Below are 18,212 nucleotides of genomic sequence, written 5' to 3' on the forward strand. Positions count from 1 at the left end.
GGCATCGATTGACCAGTTGAGATGTAAACTAGAGAGCTTGAAGCAACGCTGCATGGCGATAGAAATAGATAGAAATGAAAGGTTTGGAAGCAGAGTGGTCTAACACACTTACTGTAGTTTTTGAGAAAAATAGGTTTTGTGTCTTCAAGAATGGTCTAACATTCAAAGCGCCACTGTAACGCTGTATTTGGATGGTGGGTTTGAACGCTCTGCCACTAAATCTAGACCATAAAATATTACAGAAAGTACATAAAACTCTGTTCAGATTTTTTGTGGGTTAGACCACTCTATTTCTAACCTTCTCAATTAAATCTGGACTAGAGCTGTACCAAAGAAAATGTTGGTCAACTGAAACTGTTTCTACTCCTTAACCAATCACTTGGTTGCAGTAAAGAAACTGAACATTACTTCTAGACAAACTGCTGATTGCAAAGTTTCCACCCAAGTTTTTGTCCATCAGTCTGAACAAAATGCAGCCACACTGCTGACTTCCTAGACATGGTGTCAATTAGTTTGTAGACAACTTCAAGTAAACACTTAGTCAGTGTTAAATAACTGAGAACTTCCTGACTCCAGTAGGTTGGGCGAGCTCTACTTGTAAAATACACAGGGGGTGTTCACAAGTAGTCTGTTGCCAAAAGTAATGGATTAAACCTGGAAGTCTAGACTTATGAAAGGAACACCAGAGATTCTCTGATCAATGAGAAATTGAGAAAATCACCAACTAAACTGGCAACTACAGGCCAATTTCTGACACATCCATGCTCACTGTTTGCTCCTGTTTTCTACATGTATGCTAAGCTAAGCTAACAGGATGCTAGTGGTGGCTTGCGAATGGACCGCGTGGACTTCAGAGTACCAACAATGATATCTCAAAATTTCATTTTTTTTCCTTAAAGCATCTAAACGTTGTCCTTAATCATCCAGGCAGTGAGTCGATGTATGTATACATCCTGCATTGCTTGAAATACGCATAAAAATACATTGTTACTCCGTCAAGGAACGCAGTTATGTGACAATTGGCATATGTTTGTTGGTCAGTCTGTTCGCAACAGTAATTAGATAGAATACAACAGAATATCCTTTATTAGTCCCACAAAGGGAAATTTGCATTATGTCAGATTTTGGCAGTGATGCAGCTTATAGTCTGGATCCATGGATTTGTTAAAGATTTCTGTATCATTGTGAGATAGCAGCACAGCATCACTGCAACTATGACAACAAGTGAACACTACGCCAGCTGCCTGCTGATGATCACATGACTGTGATCCTACTTCAGATCCACTGCTGTGGACTTATCAGGACTTATCCATCAGAAATGATACAAGGAACAACTGATTAAATTGTGGGGGTGTTTCTGAGTCCCATCAATTCCTGCTGCCTGCTACATATTTAGGTCACGTGATTCGGTATCCGTACATAACGTACACATGCATAACACACATCTGTACTCAGCGCATGGTCATTTTGTTTGTGGATCCATCTATATTAAATGGACACATTTTCTGTTGCCGTGATTTCTGATCATCAGCAACTAATAAATAAATGCTGCATTTCTTAAAAAAAAAAAAAAAAAAAGCTGCATTTCTGTCAATGCCATATGGAGGAATGAACAGCCTTGGCAGAGTACTGCTCTCTGAGGGCTTTTCTTGTTTGTTGTGTTTTCTCTGATCTAAGGAATAATTAGAAATTTTCAAAAACTCATTCCATCACAGTTTTAAAACTGTTTGTGTCAAAACAGCTCCTGGCTTTGTTTCATGCAGTCCATTACCCTCTGAAAGTGTACAAAAAGCTGCCGGTCGATCCTTGATCTGTAACAGGGCAGCAGAACGTCAGGCCTCAGCGACACAGAACAGCAGGACTGTTGAAGGAGAGCAAAGGTGACGGAGGAGATGAAGACTTAGAGACTGAAAGACGAGAGGAATGAGAGAGCGGAGCTGGTGATTGATGAGATGTGAGAAGTGCAGCAGACAAACTCAGTCTGATGAGCTGAAATGTGACAGAAGTTTTCAAGCTTCAGAGGCACAGCAGAAGGAGAAAGAGGAGGTTTGCTATCAAAACAAGAAACAAGACGTCTCTGATGACGTTTCTACAACACAACATAACAAAGCACAGCTTTAATGGCGCCTGAAGCTGGTTTATCGAGCTTTAATGAAGCAGAAGCATATTTGTGTACAAAACACGGATGCAGCACAACAGTAAATGAATCATAGATCAAATTACACCAAAAACAAAACTCTACACCTCGACTTCTCTTTGAGTTTGTCACGTGAGGCGTCTGTCTCACCACAGATACCTCACTGGTCTGCATTTTAAAGAACTTGTCAACCAAAAATACATCTTTTGGGTATCAGACACATGAATTGTTGCTCACATCTCTAATTTTTACAGTGAATTAAACAGATTTGTTGATGATGAAGTAGTAAACAAGAGAACTTTCTAAGATGGAAAATTATCTTCCATGATCGCCGGAGAAAAAGGTGGCAGAAAAGGTGTGACAGAAATGGCAAAAAGCAGCTGCAGAAGTTGATTTTTGAAATTTGCTGTTCAAAAATGACTCTTATATATGGCTGCATTTCTTTGATCAACATAAAAACTCTCCTAGCAGTCGCCTCTGAAGCTTCTGCATCAGCTAACTATCCATTAACTCCATACAACAAGCAGGAAACACTTAAGGAGTGAATTTGTGACCAATCAGATGCCTCCATGATGGTACTGATGATATCTAAAGTGCCTGAAGGTGTTGCACAGGACTGCACATACGCAATGCTAACATGCTAAAGCTAAACTGGTGTAATGTTAACTTTAGGATGCTAACCTCTGCTTACTATCCCTAAACACAAAGTACCACTGAGGCTAATTTGACAAACGGACACTTCTGACCTGCATGAAAGTCAGAGGATCCTTGACAGCATCAGGAATCATTTTCCAACTTAGAACTGGTTCCCAAAGTCCAACTCCAAAACAATCGTTAAGAAATTTTAATTAATTCTGCTAATCAGTTCATAAAAATGACAACAATCACCTGAATTTAACAAATGCTAAAAACTGTTGGACGAGGCAGGGATCAGACTCTGCTTTTTTTAGAGTAAAGTAACTGAAGTTAAGTCATGAATTCATGTAAAAACAGGATTTTGCTGTTTCCATAACCATCTGCAGCTCCAACAATCGGAATCAAGAGTCACTAAAACACAATTGATCCCCATGATCATACTGTGTTGGGTAGTCAGCTGTTGCAACCAAGACCCCAAATCACAATAAAACATTTCAGAAAGCATCAAAACACTTCAAACTACTTCTCTTGAGTCTGTTCAAACTGCACATTTTAGTGTATTCTAAATACTTGCAGTTTTTTACCAACATAACTAAATATACTACTCAGATTTTGTGCTTTTTGCCTCCACAAAGCTCGAAAGCTCCACCAGAGGCAGCATTTATTGATTTATTGGGAGGTTTGGAAGATGCATGCAGGGGTGGATGTTTATTTTTAAGTTCTGATTCCACATGATTCTGTTCAGAGGAGCTCAACCACCTCTCAGGCCCACACAGAGGCAGCGTTCAAGACTCAAAACACATTTCTTCTGAGCAGCATTTCTGTAAATGTGGAAGAAAAATATCATCATCTGTGGTTTTTGCATCAAAGTTCACAACTTCTGCTCCCAATGCAATACTATAAGGTGGTTTCCTGACAGTTAAAAGTCGACAAACACATCAGATTTCTGTTAAATATGCAGTCTCTGCTTTCGTTGAATTAATTTTTAGACCAAACATCTCAGCTCAGAAGCACAAAGAGGATCAGAGACGTGAAACATGGTCAATAATTTCAGCCAATACACACAATGGGGTTGATGTGACAGTGAAGAGGTGGGTGAAGGGAGGAGACAGAAGGAGATCCTGGTAGTTGGTTTATAGAGAAGTGGGTCAGGAGGAGGAGGAGGGGGAAGAGCAGCTGAGGCGCTGACGGATAGAGAGGCAGGTCCAGACCTCATAAGCTGCACTGGAAAACTCACAACCATTAATCTGATTAATGTAAACCTACAGTTTCCCCGCAGCTACAGGCTCCCACACGAGGCCCACGCCGGCTTTAGTCCATAAGCTCGTCTGCATTCCAGCAGTTTGTAATGTTCTGTAGGTGCACGAGGCCCGAAACGTCTAAAAACAGAAGCTCTCCGAGGTTCGACTCCGCCGCCAACAGCTGGCTGGATATCAGAGCCGCAGAGCCAGCTGTGGACCAGAGTCTGCACCAAATGACAGAGTTGCTGTTTAGAAAAAGAAAATGATAACCATCGCTCACAACGATCCCAAAATGATCCCTGCTGACGGAAATAAACCAAACTCTGGGAGCCGCAAGGGAGCTTCGCTTTGATAAACAACCGTCTGTCGCTGGAAACACTAAAATCCATCCATTAAAAAAAGGATTTTGTCAATTAAGTGAATTATTTCTGGGATGAGTTTCCTGCAAGCTGTTTTATGGGTTTGTTTCCGTGTTGCAACACGACCGCAGCGTGTAACCAGGTTAACACGCAAACACTGAGGGGAGAAATCACACCCAAACTAAGACAACAGGAGAAATCAGACATCATCACTCTGAAGAGCATCAACAAGCTGCAGAGGCAACTAGATTTGGTGTAACACAACAGGAAGGACCAACACAGAGTGACACAAAACGGTGACAACATGCATCACGGAACAGTTATGAATCTGTTCGCAAACATTAAAACCTTTAAGCTGACATTTACGTTTATGTTGACAAACTTTGAGTCTATAAAAACATCCTCAGCACAGTTGGAGTGAACCAGTTTAACCCTCCTGTTGTCCTCATTTATGGGCACCCAAAAAATATTGTTTCTTTGTCTGAAAAAAATCCAAAAATTCAGCAAAAAAAATCCCCAAATTTCTGAAAATTTGCAAAACCTTCAGGAAGAAAATTCCAATGATTCCTTAAAAGTTTCCCTTAAAAGTTTTATTTAAAAAATAAATAAATAAATAAATTTGGCAAGAAAATTCTTGTGAATATTTTCAAAAATGAGTAAAAATCTTCCAAAAAAATCTTAAAAATATCTACAGTGATTACATATATATCAGTAAAAGTTCAAGTATTTTCTATAAGAACATTAACAAAAAAAATCAACCAAAATCCAGTGAATTACACTGGATTTTGGTTGATTTTTTTTGTGAATGTTCTTAAACATTTTTAACATTTCTTTTTTTTCCACCAAAAAAATGTTCAAAAATTTCCCCAAAATGTTGAAAACGTCGACATCAGAAGTTTCACTGTGAAAATATTTTTTTTCCCCACATTTTCTGACTTTAAAACGGGTCAATTTTGACCCGCAGGACGACACAAGGGTTTAAGGAATAATTCAATATTTACTCATGTCTAATATGGAGCTATGCTAACAGGAAGTTAGCACTAAGTGATGCTAGGACGCTCTCCTTCGTTTGAAACTAAACAAGTTTGTCTTCTGCAGTTACTAGTTATCTACTGGTTTTCTATGTTGTTAATTATTCAAGTTTATTCATTTTTATTGCCCCCTAAGTGCATGTAAAGTTCATATATTTTTCTTATTTTTAAGTAAGTTTTATGACTTTGTTTGTATTTACAAAGTTTTAGTTTTTTATTCCTTGTAGATATTTATTTCATTGGTACTTTTGTAGAAATCTACAGAGACAATACAGATATTCATTTAAGTTTAGCAATACTAGCTTAGCAATACTGAACTGCTGCATTTTACCAGATGCAAATAATACAACAGCAACACAAAATTGGCATTATATATCGGCATGAGCAGCTGATACTCTCTTAGTACCAGCATTACCGTTGAACTACCATTGAAAAATCTATATCACTCAACTACTAGCAGTCAGTATCATTGAATCATTCGCTAATTCTGATAAATGTCACCTGATGAGTCACAGTCCAGGTAGACAAGCCTCCAACAGAAAATGAACAAACAGAACTTAATCCTAAACCTGCTCCAATTATAATTCCAACAAAGTGAGTCAGAGGAAGAACAAGTTATTTGCAGTTTGAATCGTCCAATCACACGAGGTTACAGACAGCAGCGGTTTGGAAAGTGAACATGGTGAAGATTTCAACACTTTTCTACAAACTGTGACTGCTGAAGGGCTAAAATCAAAGCTCCAGTCATCTTCACTCACTGTGACGTGGTTCAACAGGCATTTCTTAGATTCTTATTCACTCAGACAGCATGAACAACCTGCTCAGCTCCTTAAACTGCCCATAAAATCAGTTCAGGTATAAATATGAGGTTAGAAATACGGTGCTGAGAAAAAGTATTTGCCCCCATCTCGATTTCTTATTTTTTTGAATATTACTCCCGCTTAAATGTTTAAAAACCATCAAATTAATTTAAATATTAGACAGATAACCAAAGTAAACACAAAATGCAGTTTTAAATGATGATTTAATGTTTTAAGGGACAAAGGCTAATCAAAGCTACCTGTTGTTGGTGCTGAGGGTGGCCCAACCAGTTATTAGGTTCAGGGGGCAATTACTTTCTCACACAGGGTCAGCTAGCTTTGATTAGTTTTTTCCCTTAATGAATAAAAACAGATTTGGATGAAATTTTCAGGGAAGGTCAGAAATGACACAAGGACCACCTGATTAGATTTTGGCAGTGATGCAGCTTATAGTCTGGATCCACGGATTTGTTAAAGATTTCTGGATCACTACGAGATAGCAGCACGGTGTCACTGTAACCATGACAACAAGCGAACGCTACGTCAGCTGCCTGCTGATGATCACATGATGACAATCTTTGGTGCATAAAAGGCACAAATTGCACTTTTAAGATTCTGATATTAGAGAATTTAGACATTTTTTCAAAAATAATTGCAGAAATCGATAAACGATGATCAAAACCCTCTGTGATTAATTCATTAGTTGACATAAATTGATGCAGAAAAGGAACAAAATGCAGAAAATGACATGTTTGATGCTCAAAATTTCCATCCAGACCTACTGAACAATAAGAATAATCACAAAAATCACCTTTATGAACCATAAAATGCAGCTTGTTGAACGTAGCAGCAGCACAATAAGCAGGACGGTAAAGATTCAGCACACAGAGAACATCGCAGGAACCTTCAGACCTGATCCCAGAGCAGCAGCAGAACTTACCTTCTCAGAGATGAAAACAGAGATGGACAGAAGTCCAGACAGAAGACGGTGTCTGTCTCCGGCGGCCTGAGAGGCAGAGAAGGACAGACGAGGAGCAGAAGCAGAGAAAACAGAGAGTTTGTTAGCGGTGAAGCAGCGAGCGGTTAGTTTCCCTGCAGAGCGCTGAGCTGCTGTTATAAGCTGCCGGCCGCTGGGTGCCACATTCTGCTGGTCCTGGTGAAATGTAACATGTGGAGCCTGTAGTGGGAAGTTAATGAAACAGCAGCAGAGTGTAGCAGGAGGTCAGAGCACACAACTAACACCTCTAAATATACCTGCAGGAGCAACGAGGTGGGAAGAAGGGAGCGGCAGGGTTTAAAAGCACCTCAACGCTCATTTCATCAGAAAGTTTAACTCATATTTACTTCTATGATCATGTTTTTATACCTTGTAGAGACGTAAAACGTGTTTAATCACTGCTTTAATTCACAAGAAGAATTAAAATGCCCGCATAGAAACAAATCAAAGCAAGAAATCCGATGAAATACGAAGCATACGGTTACATACGAGGGTGGCAACAGATGATTATTACTCCACCAAGGAACACGGCTAAGTTATGTGACAATCAGTGTTGGTTTGTCTGTCTGTCTGTCTGTCTGTCTGTTAGCAACATTGCTCAAAAACAGACTAACGGATTTGGATGAAATTTTCAGGGAAGGTCAGAAATGACACAAGGACCAAGTGATTAGATTTTGGCAGTGATGCGGCTTATAGTCTGGATCCACAGATTTGTTAAAGATTTCTGGATCATTGCAAGATAACAGCATGGTGTCACTGTAACCATGACAACAAGTGAACACTACATCAGCTGCCTGCTGACAATCACATGATTGTTATCCTACTACAAATCCACCACTGTGGACTTATCAGGACTTATCTGTCAGAGATGCTACAAGGAACAATTGATTAAATTGTGGGGGTGTTTCTGAGTCCCATCAATTCCCACCACCCGCTACATATTTAGGTCACGTGATTCTGTATCCATACATAACATACACATGCATAACACACGCCTGTGCTCAGCGCAAGATAATTTTTTATTAAAGATTTCATCTGTCGGAAATGATACAACTGAGCAGCCTTGGCAGAGTACTGTGCTCTCTGAGTGCTTTTGTTGTTATTCCATGTTTTATTTGTTGTTTGCTAACCCTACTCTAATCACAATAACAGGGTTGCTAATGAATGCTTTTCTCATGTTCACTGTCGATATATTTTCTCGCTTAATCTAATTGTGTCGATCACCTGTTCTCAAACATTTCATTCACAACTCAGAGATTCAGTTTACTGTCACAGAGAAGGAAAGAAATCAGAAAATATTAAAATTTTAGAATCTGGATTCTGAGAATTTGGACTTTTTTTCCTTTAATAATCACTCAAATCTATTATTTGACTATCAAAACTGTTGGCAATTAATTGAATAGTTAAAAATATTTAGGGCATAAAAGGCACAAATTGCAAATCTAAGAATGTAAAATCAGAGTATTTAGACATTTTTTCTTAAATAAATGTGCAAATTGATAAGTGATTATCAAAACACTTGGTGATTAATTCATTAGTTGATATAAATTAATGCAGAAAAGGGACAAATTGTAGAAAATGACGTGTTTGATGCTCAAAATTTCCACCCAGACCTGCTGAATGTGCATTAATATATATTAAGGCTGCAACAGATGATTATTGTCCTTGTCGATTAATTTGACAACTGTTTTCTTGGTTAATCGACTTGTCATTTGGTTGATAAAACGCTGATCTCTGGTTCTCATAGCCCAAGATGACAAATGTCTTGTTTTGATCAAAGATATTCAGTTTACTGTTACAGAGAAGGAAAGAAACCAGAAAATATTCACATTTATATAGCTGGAATCTGACAATTTGAGCTTTTTTTCTTAAAACTGACTGAACTCTATTAGTTGATTATCAAAGCACTTGATAAATAATTGATTAATTGACAAAAATTGGTGCACAAATGACACAAATAGTAGAAAATTAATTGTTTGACGCTAAACATTTCCTTAGCTTTAGCTGCAACCAAACTGGATTTAATTTAGTTTTATTAAAGTCTGAACTGAACTGGTTGAGATGTAGACTTTGGATTTCCACCTTTAGAAATATTAAATCCTGCAGATTTATGGCTACAAAATCTCAAACGAGGACTATTTCAGATGTCCAGGTTAAACAAACCGAAGATCTACTGAATCTAAAACCACAGTGACAGTAAACGTTACAACTTTTGGCACTAATCTGCACTCTGAGGTGGGAAAATCTTCTTGGAGTTCCTCCCATTACAACTGTTGGATCACTGAAGGCAGTTTCACTTGTGAATGACAAATGCTTGTTGAGCTGAGCAGAGGACTCCACCCTCCGCTCAGAGCAACAACAAAGGGAGTAACTGTTGGTGATAATGAGCTGCTGCGTGACGTGGAGGTTAAATGTCAGAGACTGAAGTAAAACTACATGAAGTCAACTGTAGCTTTAGTCTGTCTTCAAACATAAACAATACATCTGCAGCCACAGTAGTATAATCTAGGTTTATTTAAAGCTAAAATTCAGGACTTTGACTGACATGTTCTTCACATTCAGGCCGAACAAGTTCACACAAGTAAAACTGTCTGAGTGAACAAAAGGAGAAACTACAAAAATGAATCGTTTTCCATTGGTTTTTACTTTCATTTTCCCTATTTTAACTATTTTAACCTCAAGAAGTTTTCATTAATGTTAAAATGCATCTTACTTTTAGTAAAATCTAAAATTTTAAGCCCTCAATGTTGTGGCATTTATGTCCCAGTGGTATCTAATATTCACATTTTTTCCAGGGTAGAAATTCCAGACTTGTGAACCCCAGGGCAGACTGAGAGGTGATAACATTTAGCGATATTAAAGGAATCCAGTCCTGGTATTTACATCGTTTAAAGCAAGATAAAGTTGAGGCTGAATATTTGCATCAATCAGGACTTTTAAAACACGAGGAATCACTGGTTATCACAAGTCAACATCTGCATTTTTGTGCACATAAAATCTCTATTTCTTGGGTTATTTTCTGCAGCTGATTAACCTTAAATCTATACTATCGTTCAAAAGTTTGGGTCACTTAGAAATGTCCTTATTTTTAAGAGAAAAGCAGGTTTTTCTCAATCAAGATAACATTAAATTAATCAGAAATCCAGTGTAGACATTGTTAATGTGGTAAATGACTATTCTAGCTGGAAACAGCTGATTTTTAATGGAATATCTCCATAGAGGTACAGAGGAACATTTCCAGCAACCATCACTCCTGTGTTCTAATGCTACATTGTGTTAGCTAATGGTGTTGAAAGGCTCATTGATGATTAGAAAACCCTTGTGCAATTATGTTAGCACATGAATAAAAGTGTGAGTTTTCATGGAAAACATGAAATTGTCTGGGTGACCCCAAACTTTTGAACGGTAGTGTATATATATTCTCACCTTTCCAGCAAAATGCTATATCCCACTCAACTACTGCAGTGTTAGTTTGGTAATATGCAGTAAACTGATGGAGTAAAAGTTATTCCACCATCTGACTTTTTACTGTGATATTCAGTCCTGCACCTCTGTGGAAGCAGAGAGACTTTATTTCCATTAATTTTCATCATGTGACTGTCAGTTGCAGCTGAGTCGCTCATGGCTTCATGGTTGCAATAAGGAGCACAGAATATAATAACATATTCAGTTTACTCTCATAGAGGAGGAAAGAAACCAGAAAATATTCACATTTAAGATGCTGGAAGCACAGAACTTCACATAATTTGCTTTGATTTTAGGGTTCTTGAATACAGTTGAGTTTTATTTTTAAACTTTATTTGCATGAGTTTGTTGACATGCAGGCTGCACATGTGCACAATGACGGGAGTAAATCTAGCAAATTCTCACTATCTAAATGTACTAACTGGCTAAACATAACAACTTTCCACCAGAATCACAGATTTTATATTTGTTCCGTCTGTTGTGTCTCTTTGGGTCAAGCTAATGTTGAATTTTTCACCTTCGCTGGAGACGAGGAGTCACAAAAATTTGCACATTTTGGGGCAAGACGACTTAATTTTTGCTGCTGTTTTGCAAAACCATGATTTCTACATGAATCATTTTAAAAGTTTCAAGCTGAATCAACATAAACACAGAACTCAGTGACCTGGAACGGGTATTTTTCAGACTGCATTAGGGATCTCCAGCATGTGATACTTAGAGGAACCTCATTAATCCACAAACCAACTTGTTTACATGTGTGAGGGCGACACATCGGCGGATTATAGCTTCAGTTTAATGGTCACCAGCTTGATATGAATGATCCTTTAATGCACTAAAGCCATACAGTGATTTTAAATAAAGATTATTTTTTCCAGGCTTTTTTATGTTGCCTTTATTGGATACGAATAGCTGAAAAATGACCAGAGATCAAAGAGGAAAAAGAAGTACCAGCCTCAGTACATGGTGTGTTCAATCTATAAGGGTCATTCCAGAGTTGGAGGAGATTTTACATCCAACAAATTTCAAAGAATCCATATACAAAATACTGTAACATGTGCTTGTTGTGTAAATTTACTTGTCCTGAGACCAAATCTAAAAAAAAAAAAAAAAAAAACTAGTAGAAAAGAATGTTTGAAAATATTGTTAAAATACCAAATAAGTCTGGAGTTCACCCTAAAATGTCATTTTTCTCTTGTCCCACCCCCCTGATGACCAAACTGAATCTCAAATAAAACTGTTAAAATTAAATTTAAATCTCTTTTTATTTAATAATACTTTTTTCATTGATGTCTCTTGTAATTGTGGGAATATTTTTTAATTGACATAATATTTTAAATAATTATTATGGAACATGTGTCCCACAACAACCCTGTTAGCATAACCTTTGTAGCTGTGAGAAGAAGAAAAAAAAAACAGTGAATCACATGAAATGCTGGAATTAACATCATCAAACAGTTTTTCAAAAGAATGGGTAGAACAAAGCTATTTCCTCTCCTCTATTTTTCATATTTTTTCATAACATTGTCAGCCTTGACTGAATGTCTCACTTTACCTCATGTTATCAGGATTAGACTAATTCTTTTTACTTTTCTCTTTACTTCTTTACATCAGTAAGTTTGTCCTCTTGGTCAGCAGTAACAGCTAGCTATTTAGCTAAATGCTAACATTAGCATGGATTAGCAACCCCGTTACTGTGATTAGAGTAGGGTTAGCAAACAACAAATAAAACATGGAATAACAACAAAAGCACTCAGAGAGCACAGTACTCTGCCAAGGCTGCTCAGTCGTATCATTTCCGACGGATGAAATCTTTAATAAAAAATGACCTTGCGCTGAGCACAGACATGTGTTATGCATGTGTACGTTATGTACAGATACCGAATCTCATGACCTAAATATGTTGCAGGCGGCAGGAATTGATGGGACTCAGAAACACACCTACAATTTAATCAATTGTTTCTTGTATCATTTCTGATAGATAAGTCCTGATAAGTCCTCAGTGGTGGATTTGTAGTAGGATCGCAATCATGTGATCTTCAGCAGGCAGCTGACGTAGCGTTCACTTGTTGTCATGGTTACAGTGACGCTATCTTGCAATGATCCAGAAATCTTTAACAAATCCATGGATCCAGACTATAAGCCGCATCACTGACAAAATCTAATCACTTGGTCCTTGTGTCATTTCTGATCTTCCCTGAAAATTTCATCCAAATCCATTAGTCTGTTTTTGAGTAATGTTGCTAACAGACGGACAGACGGACAAACCAACACTGATCGTCACATAACAAAAAAATGGTGCCATTGATGTGTAAGCTGAGCGAATCAAGCCTTTGATTATTTATTACCTAATATTGATGAAAATGGAGCAGAAAACTGTATAAGAGAAGGTTTATTTTTCAAACATTTTGAAGCCCAAATGTCCTCCAATTCTGGAATGACTCAATGTGATCAACCAGTAAGAAAAAAAGCTAAAACTTTTAAAACTGGTAAACGAAAGCAGTCCAGCAGCTCCTTGCTTTCCTCAAGGTGTCAGGAACAGAGCAGCTGCATTCAATGAAACTAGTTTGATGTGAAACAAATGACTCAAATGAGATCAGAGACAAAAATGTTCATTGGGAAATCCCTGATTTTACTGTGAGAGGTTTCTCTGTTGTCTGTTTTTGATTTTATAAATCAATAACAGAGCAGCTGCGATCAATACTACAAATCTGATACGACACCAATGACTCAGATCAGTTTAGGGGACTAACGTTGACAGTAAAACCCCAGATTTCACGGTGCCAGTGTCTCTGCGATTCCCTCCTCTGCAGCCTGAAGCTCTCTAACCCACATCAGACCACGTGACGGATTTCTGGCAGAAACAAACCAAACAGATCTCAGGGAGGCGGAGAGCAGCAGCCGAGTGGAAGAAAAGGACAACTCAGCCTTGTTCCCACACCGACAGCTGTTCTCCAGCGCCGCCTCCTCATCATCATCATCATCATCATCAGCAGCAGCAGCAGCAGCAGCAGACCTGCAGCAGCAGCAGCAGACCTGCAGCAGCAGCAGACCTGCAGCAGCAGCAGACCTGCAGCAGCAGCAGCAGACCTGCAGCAGCAGCAGCAGACCTGCAGCAGCAGCAGCAGACCTGCAGCCAGCTAAACACAATCTGCTGCTGTACCAGATTAACCCAAACCCTGCTGTTCACTGGACGCTTTCTAGAAACTTCAACACAACGCCGACGTTCTCTGACAAAATACAGCTTTGATTAAACATTTCTGATTCTTAAAAACAGAGCTGAGACCATCAATAAGCAACTATTTTGATAAATAATTCATGTTTTAAGTTGTTTTTTGAACAAAAATATGAAAAATTTGATGGTTACTGCTCCTAAAACATGAGTATTTGGTGCTTTTGCTTTAAATTACAGTTAATATAAACATCAAACCTGTGCATTTTCATTAATTTATGCATTTAGAAGACTCAGGAACCTGTGCACCATCAATGTTTTTCTACTAATAATATATTAACATGCTGTTTGGTTTATTTTTTAACTATATGTTCTATTTATGATAGATTTTTAGGCTATTTAATCATTTATTTATCTTAGATATTTACTGCAAAATGTTATTTATTCTGTAAAATGATGGATCTGTGTAACAAATTTAATTTACTTGTGTTTTAAACGTGTTTAAATGACGATAAACTGAACTGAACCGAACCTTAGAATATCTAGATTTTGTACATATAGAAAAATCTGTATAATATCAGTAGTATTTTTGTGTATTTCTTGTTTATTTCTATATTTTTTTTGAGGTTTCCTGCGTTTTTGCACTTTCCCCTTTGGTGTTTCAACCCTGCAAACTCCCCCTCTGTGCTATACATAAAGAATTACTTATCTCTTAAAGCATTTAAATACAGTTATCTCTCCTTTAATTGACAAACTGATCAATCATTCAGGAGCAACTGATAAAAATCAGCCGACAGAACTCACTTCTGCTGAACAATGAGTGTCGTTTCTGTCAAGTAAATGATTAAATTAAATTAAATCAGCTGACTAACTGATTATAAAATCAATTTTAAACTACAAGTTCCTAAAAAGGTTAAATAGCCATGCACTGATGGAAGTAAACCCTTTATATAATTTGTCTAAAAGCAAATTTAGAGCAAATTCTGTTCCAGTTTATGTCTTTTTATGTCATTCTACTTCCTTTTTGCTTTGTTTTCAACTTAAAAGCACTTCTACGGCATTGTTTTCTGATTTAGATTAACTTCATGTATTAAAATAAATCGACTTTCCAAAAGGTTTTTAGCGTTAGTGTTATAAGAACGTAAGTATTTGCATGTTTAAGGTTATTTTTGAGTCTTTTTTACATCAAAGAAAGTAGAAAATGTCACTCAGACCTTGAAGAATGTTACTCAACTAAGTGTAAATATTAAATACTAGATTATCATAAAGCAAGAACCACTTTCCAGAAGATTCCTCCTCCAGTTGGCTTCGTTTTAGGCTGAACTGGTTGAAGATGTGACATAAATGAAACTGAAAACTCCCGCTGAGCACAACCAGGCAGGATTAATCCGTCTGTCCCTGAATGACCTGCAGCTCTTCACTTCTGAATCCACTTTCTTTAGTTTTCGTTTTAAAACAGCAATAAAAAGACCAGTGGGCCAATGAGAGGAGCCGACAGACTGTGTGGGAGTTCTACATATTCCACGTTTCCATGAAATTCCACTTTGTTGGCAGAGTCTCAGCCTGAAGGAGGATTCTGTCTGAACCTGCAAACTGCAGCTTTCACCTGAAACCTCTGAAGGCCGAGTGGAGCTTCTGTATGCAGCTGAAAAGTCGAAATAGCAGCTGAAGGTGATTATTCTGCTTTTCAGAGAACAGTCGGAGAAACACTTTAGACTCGTTTTAAAGTCTGAGGTCTCTCAAGTGTCCAAAGTCAAAAAATATCAGCGCTTTTGAAGGTGTTTAACGTTAAATAACCGCCATTAAATTATGTTTTTTAAGTGGAGCCAACCCTAATACCGGAAAACACGATGACAAACAGTAAGTTAATGAATTATTGTCCATAATTTCAGAAAGTTTCAGTTATTTTTAGGAGCCAAAGCAACAATTAACGCTTGAAATGTTGCGTTTAAGCCGATTTTCCTGCTACCTTTACGTAAACCAGACCTCCTGACCAGCAGGGGGAGCCGCACAGGTTGTGGCAAATAATTAAAAACCTTGTTGTGGAACATCATTTTAAAGAGCAAGTCATAAAATATCGGCACTTTCCAATGTGTTTCATGTTAAATAATCACCATTAAATTATGTTTTTTAAGTGCAGCCAACCTCAACACTGTAAAACACAACGACAAACAGTAAATTAATCCGTTATTGGCCGTAATTTCCGACAGTAAACATTTACTTTCACAAACCAAACTCTTTAAATGTTCCGTTTATGCCAGTTTTGTTAAAAATCAAAGTTTGTTTGGGGGTTTTTCGGCCTCCCATTGGTTGAAAATCCCAATGTGACAACTAGCAATGATATAATTACGCATAATGAGAGTATAATGAATCTCAGAATAAGGGACAACGTCTAAACTAATATACTACATATCCCAATTTTCCTCCATGTTTTCTTACATTCTTTCTTTGTTCTGAGCTCTTTCAGTTTCTGCATCTTGGTGCGTCAACATTTCTTCTTCTTTAATCAGTTTAGTGGCAGCTGAACTGAGATCTACTGTAACTACAGGCTCTGTTTCAGCACAGAACGCAACTTTCTGTTACCAAATTTAGACACAAAGCTCACTTATGAAGCAAAAATTGAAGTTTAGCAACTCCACAAGTGTCTAAAAGTGTCCAGAGTCTATATTTATCAAATACATGTGTATTATTATAGGGAATGAGTGAAACAGGAAGTGACTTCTGATATTTTTAAAGCTGGTTTGGGAGTTTTCTTGCCCTGTACATACGGAAGGAGAGCTCAGTTAAGTGTCTAAAACTATAATAAGTCTATATTTATTTAAATAGTGCATATTATAGGGAATGAGTGAAGAAGGAAGTGATTTTTTTTTACATTTTTAAAGTATGTTTGTGAGTTTTTTTTGTCATTTACATATAAGCAGAGCTCAGTTAAGTGTCCAACACTGTCCTGAGTCTGTATTTATTTAATTAGTGCGTATCATTATAGGGAATGAGTGAAACAGGAAGTCATTTCTGATATCTGGTTTGGGAGTTTTTCTGCCCTAATATGGAAGCAGAGCTCAGTTAAATGTCTTAAACTATAATAAGTCTCTATTTATTAAACTAGTGCATGTTTTTATAGGGAATGAGTGAAGAAAGAAGTGATTTTTGACATTTTTAAAGTAGGTTTAGTAGTTTTTCTGCCCCCTGCTGGTCAGAAATCCCTTGAAGCAGCTTTAAAATGTGAATTAATACAGTTTGGCACTTTGAAAGCTCCAGTATTTGACTATTTTTGGTAAAAGTACAAGATTTTACTGCACCAACGACTATAGTTACACCATCTTTTAAACCTTATTGCACTGAAAACTTGCACAATATTGAATTACTGGCACTAAAGTAGATAAAATGCATGTGTGAACGGTTTCAGGACATGATAAAGTAGATAAAGCACCTACAGTTCTCCACCTTTGGGTGCTCAGGGTGTCGACATGTGGTGCTGCAGGCGGACAGGTGAGCTTCTTACCTGTTTCCCTCCCTGCTGGAGGAACAAACTGCAGCTCCTCCCGTGTCCCTGTAGCTCCGGTAAAATCCTCCTTCAAGCCTCCACAAACTGCGACATGTCGAGCTCCAGCCTCCGGCCCCCCTCAGCCGTTCACACCGAGAGAAGCTCCGACCCGCAGCCGCCCTCCGCTGCTCCAAACCCCGCAGAGAAAGAGGCGGATTCCTGCTCCCGCTCGGTCGGAAAGTCAACTTTAATGTGCTTCCGGTGCGAGAATAAAATGAAAAGTTAGTCCTGCTGGAGGAGCAGAAGCTGCTGGTGCTGGAGGTGAAGACTTGTTCCCCTGCGGAGCCGACTGGCGTCTATGTAATCAGATGCTGCTCACCGCAATATCCATTCATCCTATTACACCGTTTAACCCTTCACTGTCCGGGAGGCTTTATGCTGCCTTCAGGGGCCGCAGGACGAAACATCACTCAGCCTGGAAACACACATGGAATGCAAATACATGTCACTACCGTCAAGAATATGTGCACTGTTTGGATTGCTGTTCCTCATTTGCACTGTTTTGAACTTTATCTCATGGTCAAGTTTACATTTCACTCAATTCTGCTTTTATTAGTTCTAGTTTTGCTTCCTTTGTTTTTAGTTTACCATATCTTTGCTTTCTAGTTCTTAAAAAACTTAGTTTTTGCCTCTTTTTTAAATTTTTAAATTTTTTTTTTAACATTTCCATATTTAGATTTTTTTTCTCAGAACCTGTTTTGTATACAGTGTTTATTTAACCCTCGTGTTGTCCTGTGGGTCAAAATTAACCCGGTTTAAAGTTTGAAAATGTGTGGGAAAAAAATATTTTCACAGTGAAACATGTGATGTCCACATTTTCAACATTTTTGGGA

The 18,212-nt window shown here is 37.9% G+C and overlaps 1 protein-coding gene across 3 annotated transcripts in view; it reads right to left on the reverse strand.

The window, feature by feature from the left end:
• pacsin3 (protein kinase C and casein kinase substrate in neurons 3) overlaps positions 1-17,686 on the reverse strand; it is a 58,710-nt gene extending 41,024 nt beyond the window's left edge. Inside the window, exons 1-2 of one of the 3 annotated variants that reach the window (XM_023290415.3) lie at positions 17,338-17,685; positions 7,145-7,210 (exon numbers count right to left, since the gene is read on the reverse strand). The gene's annotated coding sequence lies outside the window, so the exon portion shown is untranslated. Of the gene's footprint in view, positions 1-7,144; positions 7,211-17,337 lie in introns of all 3 variants that reach the window. The other 2 variants (XM_035957325.2, XM_023290416.3) reach the window with 2 other exon arrangements.
• Positions 17,687-18,212: the final 526 nt, after the last annotated feature.

This window comes from Amphiprion ocellaris, chromosome 1 (assembly GCF_022539595.1).
Source record: "Amphiprion ocellaris isolate individual 3 ecotype Okinawa chromosome 1, ASM2253959v1, whole genome shotgun sequence".
Classification (NCBI taxonomy): Eukaryota; Metazoa; Chordata; class Actinopteri; family Pomacentridae; genus Amphiprion; species Amphiprion ocellaris.